Below are 16,974 nucleotides of genomic sequence, written 5' to 3'. Positions count from 1 at the left end.
CAACTGTTTAATTATAAAATATCAGATAGCTCTCCCTTTCCAATGGGAAAGTCTGAACATCATGTGCCAGATATTCTAATGGGAGTGTGCTTGGACTATCTTCGATAAATGAAAGAACTTCTCCAATATAAAGCTTTAAAACATGGAGAAATTGAAAAACAACAGGCAAAATTTCCTATGTATGTATTACATACAGGAGCATTACCACTAGTATGTATGTATTACATACTAGTATGTATGTATTACATACAGGAGCATTACCACTAGTCCTTATCAGGCAAGAAGGATATGGGGATGGGTCTTATGCTGATGCTTTCAGGGATGTACTGAAGCACAACGCTTCATGGCTCAACCCTAAGAGCCCCTCAGCTGATGAAAGTGGCTCATAGGACTGTACCTAAAGACCACAGAGCCAGCAGAAGAGTAAACTTATTTCCTCAGTCAATCCATGTCAATCCAGCTCTATGATCATCGCAACAGTTGCCACTGAGGACTACAACTCTCATATTTGCCATCTCATTTACAAAATGGGGGCACAGTCCAGTGAGGTCAGTAGTACTCCAATCCCACTGATTCCAGTCAAAAGGAGACTGAAGCAAGTTCATCACATGCTGAACTTTACCACTGAAACAGATAAGTCTTAGAAGTAACTATTTGGGGCTGGCCTAAAAAGTTTAAACTTACTTGTTTCCTTAGAAATGCCAACAGGAAAGTGATTCTTAAAGTAGCCTTGCTGGCAATAGGCATAGCCCACTGAGATTGCCTCTTCCGTTGCCAGGGCCTTTGCACTTCTATCTGCTGCTTTCTATGCTCTCACTGGTACCACAACATGCTCAATGTCACTGTATGCAAACAAATATTGAAGGTCCTATGGGCATTCACATGTCCAAATATTTAAACTAGGCCAAAATTACACACTACCTGCAAACACATGCAATAGTAGTTCTGGCAGCCCATTTAGATAATGGAAAACTGCTTCCACTCAGGGCCATCAGGAGCAGAGAAGTGACAGGGGAAAGGGTGCATTTTAATTCCTTTTGTGCCTACTGTTTTGCCACCCACCTAAATTAATTTATAAATAATGAAAGACTTTTCTTTCTTATGAAGTCCTTAATGCTTTTGGTAAAGTATTACGTGCTCTCCAATTCTCAGGTATTTCAGTGTTTTCCAGAATTTGCAGGGCCTCACTGGGCCATTCTGTCTGGGACCAATCCTTGGTGTTGTGCATTAATGCCATCAGAATGATTTGAATGCTCTCAGAGGTTTATATAGGCTAGATTAGTGCACTCCTTAAAATATTGTTCTTGATCATATGTTTACACAATCATGTTTAAATGCAACACATTTTAACTTGCAGCTTCCAAAGTAGAAGAGGCAAATACAGGCTGCCTGGCACATGCAGTAAGTTGGGTTGCAAAAACATATTTTTCTGCCACAAATCACTCCCCTGTAGAATTAATGTAAAGAAAGAGAAAAATGAAAATCCAAAAAGATCCTGCATAGTACACGTTGCAAGAGATGCATTTATATAAAGGGACTGAGTTCTGAAAAAAGATGTGCGTTAACAAGGAGTTTCACATTGTTACACCACATGGTTAAACTTAAACAAAGATGAGATTATATACAGCATTATACAGACTAAAACAAGGACACACATTTTTTTAATTGGGTGGGTGATTACGCACACGCACACGCATACACGTGTGTGTATATAGGGCAGACTTAATTTGCTGCTTCTATACAGAAGGAAATTCAAGAATATATGTCAGGAACATGTTAACTGGAGGAGACTTCAACGTATTAAAGAAACTGGAGATGGATGGCAGGCTAATAAGTATCAGGAAATCACATTGCACTGTTCCTATCTCATTTCAGGATAATTTAAGTGAGACAGGCCTGTTAACACTTGGCAGATTTTGTGTATTTCTAATTTACAGTTTTATTTTTAATGAAGTCTATTTATGATCTGGTGCGATGTCTGAACTAGAAAACCATGGCTATCAATTGACGAGTGAATCAGAAACGATGGTTCAAATTCATTTTTAAACCATGGTTCATGTTAATTATAGTGTAACATCATCTTGAATTGACAAACTATAGTTAGCCATTTTTCTACTTCCAGGGACTCCACATCTGAAGATTGAAGTGCTGAACAGATGGAAAATAAAAGCTCGAAGTTACATTTTGGGGGGTAAATTTTGAAAACTGATTTGGATTCTATGGTTAGCACAAACCACAGTTTGATGTAATACCTGAATTTGGCAGAAAGAATGGTGTTGCTGGAAGAGGAAAAAAGGATTTTCTCAATGTAAGTTTCTTAATATAAGATGAGAGTATCTCTAAATGCCAACAAAAATAAGTCTAGGCAAGGATTAGAAGTAATTTGTTGAAAGAGATGTAGATTATGGAAAGGACTGTAAAGAGAAAGGTTCTAAAAAGTGCTATGCAAAATTTCATGACTATAGGTGAAAAGTCATTTTAAAAATTAAAAGTTTTTATTTATTTTTGATAAGAGAAAGATTCAGAAGGCAAGATAATCATTTCAATTTAGTAACAAAGCTGGAAAGAGGTTCATTTATAAGGTAAATGCAAAAAAGGAAGATGGAAATTCTATCTGAACTAAAACCATATATTGGATTTTTAAAAAAACCATCCCATTAGTACTATTTTAGATTGTGAGCCCTTTGGGGACAGGGATCTATCTTATTTATGTATTATTTCTCTGTGTAAAACATCCTGAGCAATTTTTAGAAAGGCGGTATAGAAATTGAATAAATAAATAATAAAATAAATAAAATATATAGCTCAGTGTGAGCAGATAATACAAATTATTATACTTACTTGCCATCTAGAGTAAGACCTATAATGACCATCAGAGAGCGATATGCTGAAGACACCTAATCCAGGCAAAGCAGCTACTAAAATGTTTAAGAAAGCTAAACTTCTTGGTCCATATGGATTACCTGGAGAATTTCATATTATATACCCATATGCATCAGAGGTTGACATAGGGCATGAATGAACGTTGGATATGGAGCAGGCTACCATCATCATGGAGCAACACTAGAATTCCAATATGTAAACTAGGGGAAAATCCAATGGACATTAACTCCTATTATCCAAGCTCTTTAGTAAACCTCCCATTAGATTTCTGAGGTAGTTTGCTATCACAAGATGCAGACATTGTTGGTGTATAGTTCTGTAATGTTGTCTTTTTAGGACATTTTCACTGGAACTGAAGTACACAAACCCTGCAAAGAACAGGCATGGTCTCTGTGGATGAAAAACTGCCCAGGGTAAGTCTGTACCTCAGAAGTTAATAGGTTTTTCCATATGGAGTCACTTACCCAAAGCCCATTATCCCAATGCAATTTCTGCTTATAGGATTTGCTTTGCCTGGACATGTTTAACCAAAGCTTGAGGTGGCCTATGGGTCAGGGTGCATTCAAAGTTTGTTCACAACAGTTCTGGTATGCTTAGAAACCAATGGTATTTCCGCCCCCATCTGTATGCAGAATGAGTTTTGTTTTGGGCAGCAGTATCAAGGTAGTGTGTGTGCACACATGCATTAAGAGTAGGGCCTTCCTGATTCAACTTGAGTGGAATTTAAAATTAACTGAGAGGACATTTAAAAACTTGTGTGCATGCACACACCATAGAGGAAATACTGTTTGAAACAAACTGGAACATAGGAAGCCCTTACACTGAGTCAGACCATTGGAGAGCTGGTCTATGGAGAGGACCAATGGAGCAATGGAGAGGACCAATGGAGCCAATGGACCAATGGAAAGGAGAGCTGGTCTATGGAGAGGAGAGCTGGTCTTGTGGTAGCAAGCATGACTTGTCAGAGGAGAGAGAGAGGGAGAGAGACATAGAGAGAAGCGTTCCTTGTTTTTGAGGTGATTTCATAACCACAGTCCCCCCCACAACCAGTGTTCCCTCTAACAGGGATTCCCAGATCGTGTTGGCTACAACTTCCAGAATCCTTAGCTGCAATGGCTTTTGCTTGGGGATTATGGGAGTTATCATCTGGGAATCCCTGTTAGAGGGAACACTGCCCCTAACCCCCCTCATTCCCAACGATATCTATTGCCCACGATTTTGCCAACCGCAGTGTTTTGCCAGAACATAACTCCTGCAGTTGGCAAGGGACGACTGTATTAACCTATGTCTGTCTTCTCCAATATTCACCTATGTCTGGATCCTTGTCTTCTCCAATACTGGAGAAGAAAAGGCTCACACCAGGGAAGGCAGCACACTTTTGTTTTGTTTTCTAAAGAAGAAAGCAAGCAAGCAAGTAAATAAAACCAACAAGTAATCAACATGTTCCTATGGGATCCAGGAAACTACAGGCTGGTTAGCTTAAATTCTGTGCTTGGTAAACTGATGGAAAGCATACTCAAGGACAAATTTGTCAAACATATAGAAGAACAGGCCTTGCTAAAGGAGAACCAGAATGGCTTCTGCAAGGGCAAGTCTTGCCTCACGGACCTTTGGGAGTTCTTTCAGAGTGTCAACAGGTGTGTGGATAAAGGTGATCCAGTTGACATCGTATACTTGGACTTCCAAAAAGCTTTCAACAAAGTTCCCCACCAAAAGCTCTTGAGTAAACTTAGCAGTCATGGGATAAGGGGACAGGTTCAATTGTGGATTGGTAACTGGTTGAAGGACAGGAAATAGAGGGTAGGAATAAATTGACAGTTTTCATAATGGAGGGAAATAAAAAGTGGGATCCCCCAGGGATCTGTACTGAGACCAGTGCTCTTTAACTTATTCATAAATGATCTAGAAGTTGGGATAAGCAGCGGGTGGCCAAATTTGCAGATGACACTATACTATTTAGGGTAGTGAAATCCAAAAAAGATTGTGAGGAACTCCAAAAGGATCTCTTCAAACTGGGGGAGTGGGTGACAAAATGGCAAGTGTGGTTCAATGTAAGCAAGTGATGTAAGCATAAGTGATGCATACTGGGGCAAAAAACTGCAACTTCACGTATGCACTGTTGGGGTCTGAGCTGTCAGTGACTGACCAGGAGAGAGATTTTGGGGTCGTGGTTGACAGCTTATTAAAGGTGTCAACTCAGTGCACGGCAGCTGTGAAAAAGGCCAATTCCATTCTAGGGATCATTAGGAAAGGGGCTGAAAATAAAATTGCTAATATTATAAAGCCCTTTTACAAATCTATGGTGTGGCCACATTTAGAGTACTGTGTACATTTGTGGTCCCTGTATCTTAAGAGGAACATTGTAGAACTGGAAAAGGTGCAAAAGAGGGCAACCAAGATGATCAGGGGCCTGGAGCACCTTCCTTATGAGAAAAGGCTACAGCATCTGGGCCTTTTTAGTTTGGAAAGAAGACCACTACGGGGAGAAATGATAAAATACCACTATGACAAATATTTATATACTGCTTTTCAACAAAAGTTTCCAAAGCGGTTTACACAGATATAAATAAATAAAATGTCTCCCTGCCCCCAAAGGGCTCACAATCTAAAAAAGAAACATAAAATAGATGCCAGCAACAGCCACTGGAAAGATACTGTGCTGGGGATGGATAGGGCAGATGGTGTATCAAAAGGTGGATAAAATTATGCATTGAGAAGAGAGAGTGGACAGAGATACATTTCCCTCCTCCTCTTGCAACACTAGAACCAGGGTCATCCCATGAAACTGAAGATTGGGAAATTTAGGACCAACAGAAGCAAGTACTTTTTCACACAGTGCATAATCTTTAGAATTCTCTGCCAGGGGACATGGTGATGGCCACTAGCTTAGATAGCTTTAAAAGGAGCTTAGACAAATTCATAGAGGACAGGTCTATCAATGGCTAGTAGTTTGGTGGCCACCCCCAGCCTCAGAAGCAAAATGCCTCTGAATACCTGTTGCAGGGGAGCAACAGCAAGAGAGAAAGAATGCCCTCACCTCATGCCTTCTCAGAGGCATCTGGTGGGCCTCTGTGGGAAACAGGATGCTGGACGATCCAGCTGGGCTATTCTTATGTTTTTGTATGTTCTCTTCCCAGAGTGGCCCCATCCCTTAAGGGGAATATCTTACAGTGCTCACATACAGTCTCAGATTTAAATGCAAACCAGGATGGACCCTGCTTAGCAAAGGGGACAATTCATGCTTGCTACCACAAGACCAGCTCTCTTCCCATGCCACTGGAAATACAGCTTTTGCAAAATTTCTGTTAAAACCATCTGGAAGATGCAGTCATCTCACTCCTGCCTCACCCCCATCCTCAGAAAAATGTCATTCAGATCTTTTCTAGTACCTTTAGTAAAAAGTAGTTTGGAACACCATGTCCTAGATTCACATGTTACACCTCTTCTTGTTGCATGTAAGCTTCTTTGCCCCCTTTGGTACAAATCAGAAAAAAAGAGGAGCAGTAGATCAGAACAAACAATGGAATCTGTTATGATACACAAAGTTATCCCATGGTGACAATAACAATTATTTCATGGAGGACACTGAAGGTTAAACCAGTTTTTTAAAACCACCACCAATTTCCTTTCATCAAAAGTGAACAAGTCTGACAAAATACATTAATGAGAACCAAGCAGGATTTATTGTAAGGTGACAGTTGAAGACCAATATTAAGAATATTTATACACCACTTCAACAAAAAAGTTCTCAAAGCAGTTTACATAGAAAAAGAATATTAAGAGGATTTCCAGACCTGAAGGGGCTCACAGTCTAAAACAAGTTGTTCTAGAAAGAACTAATCTGCCTACCTTCCTTTCACTATCCCTACAACTGGACTAAATTTGGTCCAAATTGGTTAGGCAGTTCGCAAGTTAGCTCACTTGTGCCTGAAATGCTATGTCCATCATCTTGAATTGGGGTGGATGACATCATCTCAAACTATGTGTTTGAGGTGCCCCTATGTGTCCCTACAACTGTACCAAATTGGCTCAAATCAGTTCCCTCTTATTTTATTATTTATTATTTTATTTATTCGATTCATATACCGCCCTTCCAAAATGGCTCAGGGCAGTTTACAACTTGCACCTCAAATGTTCACGTGTCCACCCTCTTGAGTCAGAGTGGATGACATCATTACAAATTATCCCCAAGCCATCCCTATGTGTCCCAACAGCTGTAGCAAATTTGGTTCAAACTGGTTACACATCTGTAACCACGTTATCCCTCTTGTGCCTCAAACGTTCACGCATCCATCATCTTAGATTGGGGTGGATGACACCATTACCAGCGACACCACTGAGGTGTCCCTATGTGTCACTCACTACAATAGTACCAAATTTGGTTCAAATTGGTTAGATGGTCCACAAGTTAGCCCTCTTGTGCCTCAAACATGCAAGCGTCTGCCATCTTGAATCACGGTGGATGACATCATTACAAACCATACCGTTGAGGTGTCCCTACTGGACCCAATTTGGTTCATATGGTCGAGGCATTGCGAAGTTGATGGTGGGGCACACACAGACAGACAGACACACACATACATGGAATGCTGGGCAATCTCATAAGCCTACTGGAAAGTAGGCTAAAAACACACAAGCAATAGCCACTGTAAAGACACTGTGCTGAGGCTGGAAAGGGGCAATTGCTAAATATAAAGAAAGTGGTGAAGAAAAACAATGTACATTGACTGTCTTTCTGCAGAAAAAGCTTTTGACTGAGGCAGATAGTTTATATTAGACATTCTTCAATGCTTTGGAATGGGGAAGAACTCCATTATATGTATTTCTGTGGGTTATAACAGCTAGAATTACAGTGAATGGAAATCCGACAAAAAGCCAGTTGGTCAACAACAATGAACTTAAGGGTATTGATCTGGCTCAAAAACAATTAAACATCTTGGGTTTTGCCAGTCACAAGATGTTAGTTGCCAAGTTTTCTCTGACCAAGGAAATTTTTTTTAATGATTATAAGTAAGCTCTCTGGTCACAGAGCAAATAGGACAAAGATGGCCTAGGATCCATGGGGCCCTTCCACTAACAGAAAGTCTCTTCCACTCATGAAAACTGTTTCTGACCTAGCAGAAGCATGCTTCATGAAAAAGGGACCACAAATTCAAAGGAGCACCTCTGTCTGTGCAAGGGGTGTGCATAAAACCAGCTGGTCCAGTTCGGTTTGAGTCTGGACTGGACTCGAACCTGACAGGACCAGTTTGGTCCGGCACCCCTTCGAACCACCCCCCGGTCCGGTTCAGTCAAGGGGGGGGATTCACAAATTTTAATTTAAAAAAAAAAATTAACTGCCCCTTCGAGGGTCTTCCTGTAGGACGTATGTGTGTGTCAGCGAAGGTTCCCCCTCCCCCCGCCAGCCTCTCACATCATTGCCACGGCCCATCCAGAGTCTCTTTTCTGGCCTGTTTGGGCCTCTGTAGATCGGCAAGGTGGCCATTTTGGAGTCTGTCGCGCATGCGCAAATGGCCTCTGCAAGGCCTGGCATGGCGTAGGGCCTCACAGAGTCCATTTATTATTATTATTTTACACAGTCAGACAGATGTTATTGACTGGTTTGTTTTATCCACACATCGAGTCCTTCCCAAGGACCTGGGATGCCAGAATTTTACTGTCAATGTTGTTGCTGTTGTTATAGATATTGTCACAGAATATAGGCGGTTCCCAGTAAAGCTGCTTTTTGTAATTGGCTGATGGTGATTTCTGTGGCCCCTAGGGTGTTGAGGTGCTCTTCAAGGTCTTTTGGTACTGCACCCAGGGCACCAATTACCACTGGGATTATTTTGGTCTTTTTCTGCCACAGCCTTTCAATTTCCACTTGTAGATCTTTGTATTTGGTGATTTTTTTCTATTTCTTTTTCTTCTATTCTGCTATCCCCTGGTATTGCTATGTCGATTATTTTAACTTTTTTATTTTATTTTTACATTTATATCCCGCTCTTCCTCCAAGGAGCGCAGAGCGGTGTACTACATACTTGGGTTTCTCTTTCACAACAACCCTGTGAAGTAGATTAGGCTGAGAGATACGTGACTGGCCCAGAGTCACCCAGCTAGTTTCATGGCTGAATGGGGATTTGAACTTGGGTCTCCCCGGTCCTAGTCCAGCACTCTAACCACTACACCATGCTGGCTCATTTGCCTTTTTTTTTTTGCGCCCATTAAATTTTTTTATTTTAAAGAATGGCCTTTTTAAGAATGGCCACCGCGCATGCACAAATGGTCTCTGCAAGACCAATTATCAACCCTATCAGCAATTATCTCCTGGATAAATCAGAATTCCCCTCTGTATCCAATTAGGCTGGAACTATTATTTGTTGAGATGGATATAAAAGTGTTGCCTTGGATCAGAAGAGGAGAATGGAAAACTATGACAGTTTCACATGCATTTATTGCATCAGTGTTAAATATGGACCAGGATTAAAGAAATATTTTTCCATGTGTGTCACCAATGGAATTACTCTTACACAAAGGGAAGGCAAACATTAGAAAAAACATGATAGAAAAAAATGTTCACTTCTAAGGACTTTTTCTAGATATTTCGTTCTTATGACCAGAAGAATATTACAACTAAATTAAGACAACTAATTTATCTCACTGATTTTAAAATGGTACTTTGATACAACAAAAATATTGCTAGATACAACTCACTGAACAGCCTAGATTCAATACTTTCAAATTATATATTAAACAACTCGCAACATTGTGCAAGTTTTAAAATGAAGTTAGAAAAATTACTGGAAACCCAAAAATATGCAATCAAAATTATTCAGTCTGATTCTTGATTTAACTAATCAATGGAATCCAAATTATTTGACAAAGTGGGAGAAAGAGTTGGGCTCAATTTCAACAATCCTCCCAACTTTGAAGGTTGACAAACAATTCACAAGTGTTATATTCCCTTCCCTCAATGCCGTCCTTATGGAAGATGAATAAGGGCATTGCCCTGAGCTTCCCCAGTTCTGTACCAATGATGGCCGGGAGATTCCAGGTTGGAATTCCTGTCCCCCATGTGAGTGTGCCATGGAGCTGGCAGTCAGAGGATGGCAAGCAGCAGCACAGATATTTCCCACCATTGCTGGCTTGGAGTACGACTCCCACCTGTCACAGCAGCTGCCCTCCAGAGGTGCTCTAACTCCTGGACTTCCAGGCTGAAGTCCAGGGCCTCCACACCCCACTGGGGCACCCAAATCCTCTTCAGTCTGTCCTGGGTGGTGTGGTCACCATGTTGTGCCGCCAGCCTGTGCTGTGCCAGGTGGCTGAGCATGACTGTGACCTGCACCAGATGGCTGAGGGTGACCTCTGCTTTAGTGACAGAGGGGGAGTGAGGAAAGAAATATGTGGGATGGGAATATGTTGGGTGTTGAAAAGTTTCTGCTAATGCAGTTTTATATTCCTACATTCTTGTGCCTTCAGTTGCTGTCTGTACCCTCAAGATACCATGTGCTAAAAATACACACATCACAGTGTGTATGTGTGTGTGTGTGTAGGGGGATGATGCTTAACTTGCAGCAGGGTAGGGGGGGGTCCATCAAGGGGGGCCTCCAAAGGCCTTTAGGTCCAGGCTCCAAGATTACCTAGGTGCAGCTCTGCCTTCAACTTGGTTGGAAACCATGGCATGTTCTGCTGGGCAAATCAGAGCATGCTGTGGACCTGGCTGAGTCAGAGGGGCACTGCTGCAACGGTAGAAGCCAAATGCCAGCAGTGGCAACATAGAGATTTCTCATCACTGCTGGCTCAGGGGACAGAGTTGGAGGGTGGCTGTGGGGAAAGAGTTGTGCTCTGCCAACAGTGGGGGAAAGGTGTGGAGATTTCCTACCACCAGTGGCCTGAAGCGCAGCTGCTGCGGCCTGTTGCAGTGGCTGCCCTACAACCTGACACACTCTGGTTTGCCAAGAAGAGTGTACTGCAGGGCTGGCTGAACTGGAGGGCAGTTGCTGCAGTGTGAGCTGTGTTCCACCAGCAGCATGGAGATTTCCCACCATCGCTGACCCAGAGGGCAGCTCTCGCCTGTCACAGGGGCTGCCCTCCAACTTGGCCAGGCCATGCAACAGACTCTGCTTGGCAAACCAGAACGTGCTGCAGGAGTGGCTGAATCGGAGGGCAGCTGCAGCAGTGGCAAAAATCTCTCCCATCGCCATTGGCCCAGATCATATCTCCCACATGTCACAGCAGCTGCCCTCAACCGGAATAGACCTCACACTGGTTCTCTGCTCAGCAAACAAAAGGTATTCCTGAAGGTTAGAGGACCATCAGAAATGGTATCGGCTGTATCAGTGGGAAGAGGAAATCTTTGGAAACCTGATGCGGGCATTTCACTTGTAGAAGGTACTGCACTCGGTTCCCCGCTACTGCATCACACACTATTCTCTAGGGTCCTCAGGAGTGGCAAGAAAGATCATTTGCACAAGAACAACATTGCACTTCCACTAGTTACCATTATTTCATTGCAACCATTTATCAGTATGTATTACTTAGTATTGAATTTAAACATACACATTTTTATCAAGGACTGAGCTTTCCATTTTTGTTTTATATTTGTATTTAAGAGACTACATACAGAATAAGTGATGGTGTCACAAAGTTTATATTGGACATTTACAATGTATCTTGGCAGATACTGTTCTTTATACTATAAAGTCAGAGAAAAGGGAATGAAACATGGTCATCTTAGAGTGACAAAATTAGTCTGATTCTAATCATGCTTGCTTAAAAAGTCCTATTCATTGCAAAGAATGCTTAGATTACAGCCTACAGGTGTGGATCCACAAAAGCTGATGCCACACACCCTATAGAAAAGCCCAGGCATACCTGGTATTGCAGACTGCATGGCCCAGGTGTTATGCTATGACGGTCACTGTTGCGACCAGTTGGAATAGTTGCAACAACTTCTGGATGGAAAAGAAAAGGCCACAGCATTGCAGACCCTTGCCAGTATTAACTACTCCCACCTCAAGATGTGAAGCCCAGAAAAAGAAAACGGAAAAAGAAAAAAAGAAAAACCCTGTTTCTGGCCTTGCGAGGGGTGGCCTCACAAGGCCAGAAACAGAAAAACTGGTAATGTTGAAAAAACTGAAAAACTCTATTATGAAATATTTTCTTAGAATGATTTGTGAAATGTTGTAATATGTAACAGATAATTCCAATTCTGTATACTACAGAGTAAAATATAACTCAAATCCCAGATGCATTTCCACTGAGGGCACAGTGGCTGACATGATGTGCAGCATTATGGAGCTGTAACACTGCACCTCAGGGCTGCTGCAGTCTCCCTAAAGCAACCCCAGCACTGATAAGAACAGGCGGTTGGGCAAGCAGTGCTTCCACACGACTCCCTAGGAATTTTATTTATTTATATCTATGTAAACCACTTTAGGAACTTTCGTTGAAGAGCGGTATATAAATATCTGTTGTATTCACATTCTGTGTGCAGAACATTCCATCAGCGGAACGTTCCGAGTGTTCCGAGCTCGGAATAGAAAGCCCTTCAGATGAAGGGCCCATTAAAACTTCAGAACAGTGTTCCAACTCCAAAATGGCACTCTTCTGGTCAGCACCACCACTCAAATAGCTGATGCACATGAGCAGAGGTCAGAAGAACACAACTGTGGACTTCAAAATGGCACTCGGAACATTTTGAGGGTTCCATTCTCATTCCATTGGAACAACCAGCTTGACCAGTCGATCCAATGGAACATTCTGGGTATTTGCATTCCGTTCCAAGCTCAGAATGGAATGCTAATCCTGTTCCATGAACATCCCTACTATTCCCCATTCATGACAATGGGGAAAACTGCAGAAGTTCTGCCTCCACTACTGCCTGTTTTTACCAGTGCCTTAGTGCAGCAGCACTGGGGTTTTCTGCACCCCTAATGCAGCAGCCCTGGGGTGCAGAACATCATGTGAGCCCCTGTCTTCTTTACAAGAGGAGCACATTCAGGTCAAGTGCCCTTCTTTGTTTGTGCATTGTTGTTCTCTGAAAATGTTCATGTTTTACATTTTAACTGAATATCCACCTCTACTGCTAGTTAACATTGAGATTTGTTACACTGACATACAGGTTTTTTCAGAGAAGTGAAGGCAGTTTGAAAGAGGGATTGTTCCTATGGTACACACCCACACCCCACTTTTGAAAGACTTTCAAAACCTATTTGACCAGAAGCAAGTGAGACAAAGTGTGTTCATCATAAGAAGTGAAATGCTTCTAACTTTCAATTTTCTTACAAATTACTCTCTAAACTCCATTATTTACTTTATAGTGATATTATTAATAGATTATTAACAGTATTGCTCAGAAAAAAATTTCTTCTGTTTCTAGTCTAGATAATGTTGACTGAGGGAGACTAATTTCAGATAATACAAGTTATCTTTTATTTACTACAGTGTTAGTACTTCTTTTCAACTCCTATTCTCTCATTTTCAACTAGCAAATTTTATTTATCAGACATCAGATTTCTCAGATTGCAGCAGCTTGCAAGTTGATCTCTAGCACTACATATAACTGTAATTATTGGTCAGTATACTTATAACATTTAAAAAGTCTAAATGCCTTGGTTTTAATTTTAAGGAAAATTTTATGAGCTAAGTTGTACATAGTTCATTTTGTGTATTTAGGACAGTAAAATAATTTTAAATACAATACAAAAATATGTATTGTATATATCAATTCCCTCCCCCGCCCCCGGCTTACCATTCTAGTAATTTTACAAATAGCAGTATTGCTAGTTGTTGCTCAGCAGCTAGGACATGTCTGAAATTAGCCAGCTGTGCAACATCCCAGAGTTAACAGAGAGGCGATGCCATTTGAACCCAACATTTTATCCACTGGACCACAATGAGTTAAGTGCTATGTACAAACATTTAAGCTAAACAGTATTTAGAAGGGAACTGTGTAAGCATGAAGCCTTTCCTAGTATCAATGGAAATACTCAAGGATATCAAATTCAAAAAGATCTGAAACAGAACTGCTCCACTGGTTCTCAAGGGGTTTGAATTGAGTCAAGGATCCTTACATTCTTTGAGCTAAGCAAAAAGAAAGCACAAAATGCCACTTTGGTGGCATATCACACCATGAGTAGGTCACATCAAGAAGTATGGCTTCTTCTAGTTTGGAAAAAACAAGAGCAAAAAAACCCCCATATATAACATATATATTCTCCCACTGCTTCCATTCCCCCATCAAAAAAATGTAGTTACCCCAATAATAACCACCAGTGTGGTCTCCTAGTACTTCAGAAAATGGAAACTTATTTCACTGAGAATTATTATTCAATATCCATGGAGACACCACACACACACACACACACGTCCGGACCTGGGTGGTTCGGTTCGGGTGGGGGAGTTGCTTTAAGAGCGGGGGGAGGGTTTACTTACCCCTCCCGCCACTTTCCCGCTCTGGCGCCCGTAATTTTAGTAGTAATTGGGGCAGCAGGATACCTCCCTGCCGCCCCTTCCCCGCTTTCGCTATGAAAAGCTCCCAGGAGTCCTCTGCGCGTGCGCATACGCGCACAGAAGCGCACGCACATTATGCGCGTGTGCAGAGAACTCCTGGGAGCTTTACATAGCGAAAGCGAGGAAGGGGCGGCAGGAAGGTATCCTGCCACCCCAATTACTACTAAAATTACGGGTGCCAAAGTGGGAAAGTGGTGGGAGGGGCAAGCAAACCCTCCCCCTACTCTTAAAGCAACCTCCCACGCCAGTGCCGGACCGCAGTTTGGCGGTTCCATGCACACCCCTAAATTTTGCATCTCTTTAAGTCAGCTATCCTAAAAAAGATTACTCTGAAGTACAGGACTTATGTTCAAGTCATAACATTTAGCACTGTGGTTTAAACGTGTCATTCAACAATAATGTACAGCAGAGGAATAATGTACTGTAGGTAGCTACATTTTAAACAGAGACTAAAGAACATCAGTGGCTGATGTATGAAGAGGCAATAAGGTCCAATTTCTTACTTCAAGGGCAGAAGTAACAGGTGAATTCTAAGTACACACAAAAACTTTGATGGGGGTCTTGAAATATAAGCCCCCACCCCCAAACCTATGGATGTTGGGGATAGCTGATCTTCAAAGCCCATTCCAACCACTACAGGCAGTTGCATGCACATGGCCCAACAGCATAAGCACACCCAGGATGACCGTGTTGGTTGGGATAGAGTGACTGGGGCTGGGTTATTTTCTAGGTTTGTTTTGCCAAAGGGACCACCTGTGGAAACTTTGCTATGTTCAAGTTCCACCCCCAGACAGAAAGTGTTAAGTCTTACTACTTAGTAAGATCTTAGCCAGATCTTGTGCAGCATGTCTATTCAGAAGGAAGTCCCACAAAATTCAGTAGGGCTCTCCTCCACTCAAGTGTGCATAGAATTGCAGCCTAGAAGACTGCACATAACCTTTGGCAAGGCAGAAAGCACTCAAATGTGCTAGCCCAATTAGCCACTGCTTCTGTTGCATATCCCGATAGCAACCAGCTTCTGCAAAAGAAATCAAAGGGGCCCTGCTGGATCAGATCAAAAGCCTATCTAGTCCAGCATCCTGTTTCTCTCAGTAACCAAACAGATGCCTATGGGAACCCCCAAAGCAGGATATGAAGGCAGCAGCTCTCTCCTGCCACTGCTGCTCCAGAGGCACCATATGGCCATCTTGAAGAGCCTCAGATTCAGAGCTAGAGCCAAACCTTGGAAGTTTGGGTTTCAATTTCTAGAGGGAGAAAAGGAACAAGTCTCAATAGTTTCCACACCTATACTGTCAGTTTAGATCTTGACCAGGCATCACACCATCGTTCAAAATAACATGAGAATGTTTGGGGGCCATGGGGTGGGTGGGTGAGATTTCTGTGTGCGCTATCTTAACTCCTCCATAAGGTATGCCGCGGGGGTGGGGGGAGTTGCTGGACTGAGAGGCGGCTGAAAAGTGAAAGAGGGAGTGGAGAGAGACAGCCACACGGTGTGACGGGTGGAGACGGGGAGGGAAGGACCCCCCGAAGCATTTGCGGGCGGGGGAGAAGGAAGCGGGAAAGGCCGACAGCTGAACGCAGCAACTCGTCACTAACCCGGCGGAGAGGAGAGGGTCTCCCCGCTTGGCTCAGCCACAAAGAGGCGGCTGCGCACGGGGCGGGGGGGACGACGACGGCCTCCCCTTCCTCAGCCCAACAGCCCGGCCGTGCCTCGCGGTTGCCGCTGCAGCAGCGAGCTGTCTCCGCCACACACCCCACACCGCGGAGAACAGATAAGGGAGGAAGGGAGCCAGGGAGGAGACGAGCGGGGGCCATCCAGCCCGACTCACCGCCGCGCCAAGCGCACCATGAGCGGGTGCTGCAGCCGCCTGCCCGCTTCCGGGGGCCCGCCAGGCTGGGGAGGGGGCGCGGCTCGGCACGGCCCGGCCCTCCCAATTCCCTTCTCTTTTCTCCCTCTCCTCCTCCTCCTCCTCCTCCTCGCCGCGGTGGCTGCTTCTGCTGCCCAGAAGAGACGTGGCAGTGAGGGCTGATGCGCTCATCACGGAGCGACGAGGGAGGGATGGAGGAAGGGACGGGAGGCGGCGACGGCCAGTGTAGTATCACTTTGCCATATCCCTCAACGAGTGGTACACTATGCATCTGAGCATGCTCCAAAGCATTGGAGCATGCTCAGTATGGTTAAAGGAAGCTCCTGTTCGTTTTCTGCCCAAAACCCCTATCAGATTTTCATTTCTGATTAAAATATCAAAGAGATGCAATCCAGATTCTGCAAAAAAAAAAATCACATGTGATTGGATGTGCAATTATGTAATAAAATTACTCTGAAACATAAAGAAGAATGACTGCAATAGTGCATCCCAAGGACGAATGTCAATTTCTGTGAAAGGCCTAGAGAACTGGCAAGAAGAGAGCAAGAAGGGAGCATGCTCAGTCTCTCCAGTTGAAGCCAGTGCCCTTACCCTGAAGGTCAATCTATCAACGACTGACATCTTGAATGCTGGCAAAAAGAGAGCATGCTCAGTCTCTCCAACTTTAGAATTAGTAAAGAGACTTGTGTACTCCACAATTAACTGCATCTGTAATGTCCCCTTATGAGCA

At 43.1% G+C, this 16,974-nt stretch overlaps 1 protein-coding gene across 2 annotated transcripts in view; it reads right to left on the bottom strand.

The window, feature by feature from the left end:
* TMEM39A (transmembrane protein 39A) overlaps window positions 1-16,488 on the bottom strand; it is a 42,887-nt gene extending 26,399 nt beyond the window's left edge. Inside the window, exons 1-2 of one of the 2 annotated variants that reach the window (XM_053301316.1) lie at window positions 16,206-16,488; window positions 6,273-6,355 (exon numbers count right to left, since the gene is read on the bottom strand). The gene's annotated coding sequence lies outside the window, so the exon portion shown is untranslated. The remainder of the gene's footprint in view (window positions 1-6,272; window positions 6,356-16,205) is intronic. The other variant, XM_053301315.1, reaches the window with a different exon arrangement.
* Window positions 16,489-16,974: the final 486 nt, after the last annotated feature.

This window comes from Hemicordylus capensis, chromosome 2 (assembly GCF_027244095.1).
Source record: "Hemicordylus capensis ecotype Gifberg chromosome 2, rHemCap1.1.pri, whole genome shotgun sequence".
Taxonomy (NCBI): domain Eukaryota; kingdom Metazoa; phylum Chordata; class Lepidosauria; order Squamata; family Cordylidae; genus Hemicordylus; species Hemicordylus capensis.
Note: the sequence above shows the minus strand (reverse complement) of the source record. Positions and strands in the feature narration are given on the sequence as shown.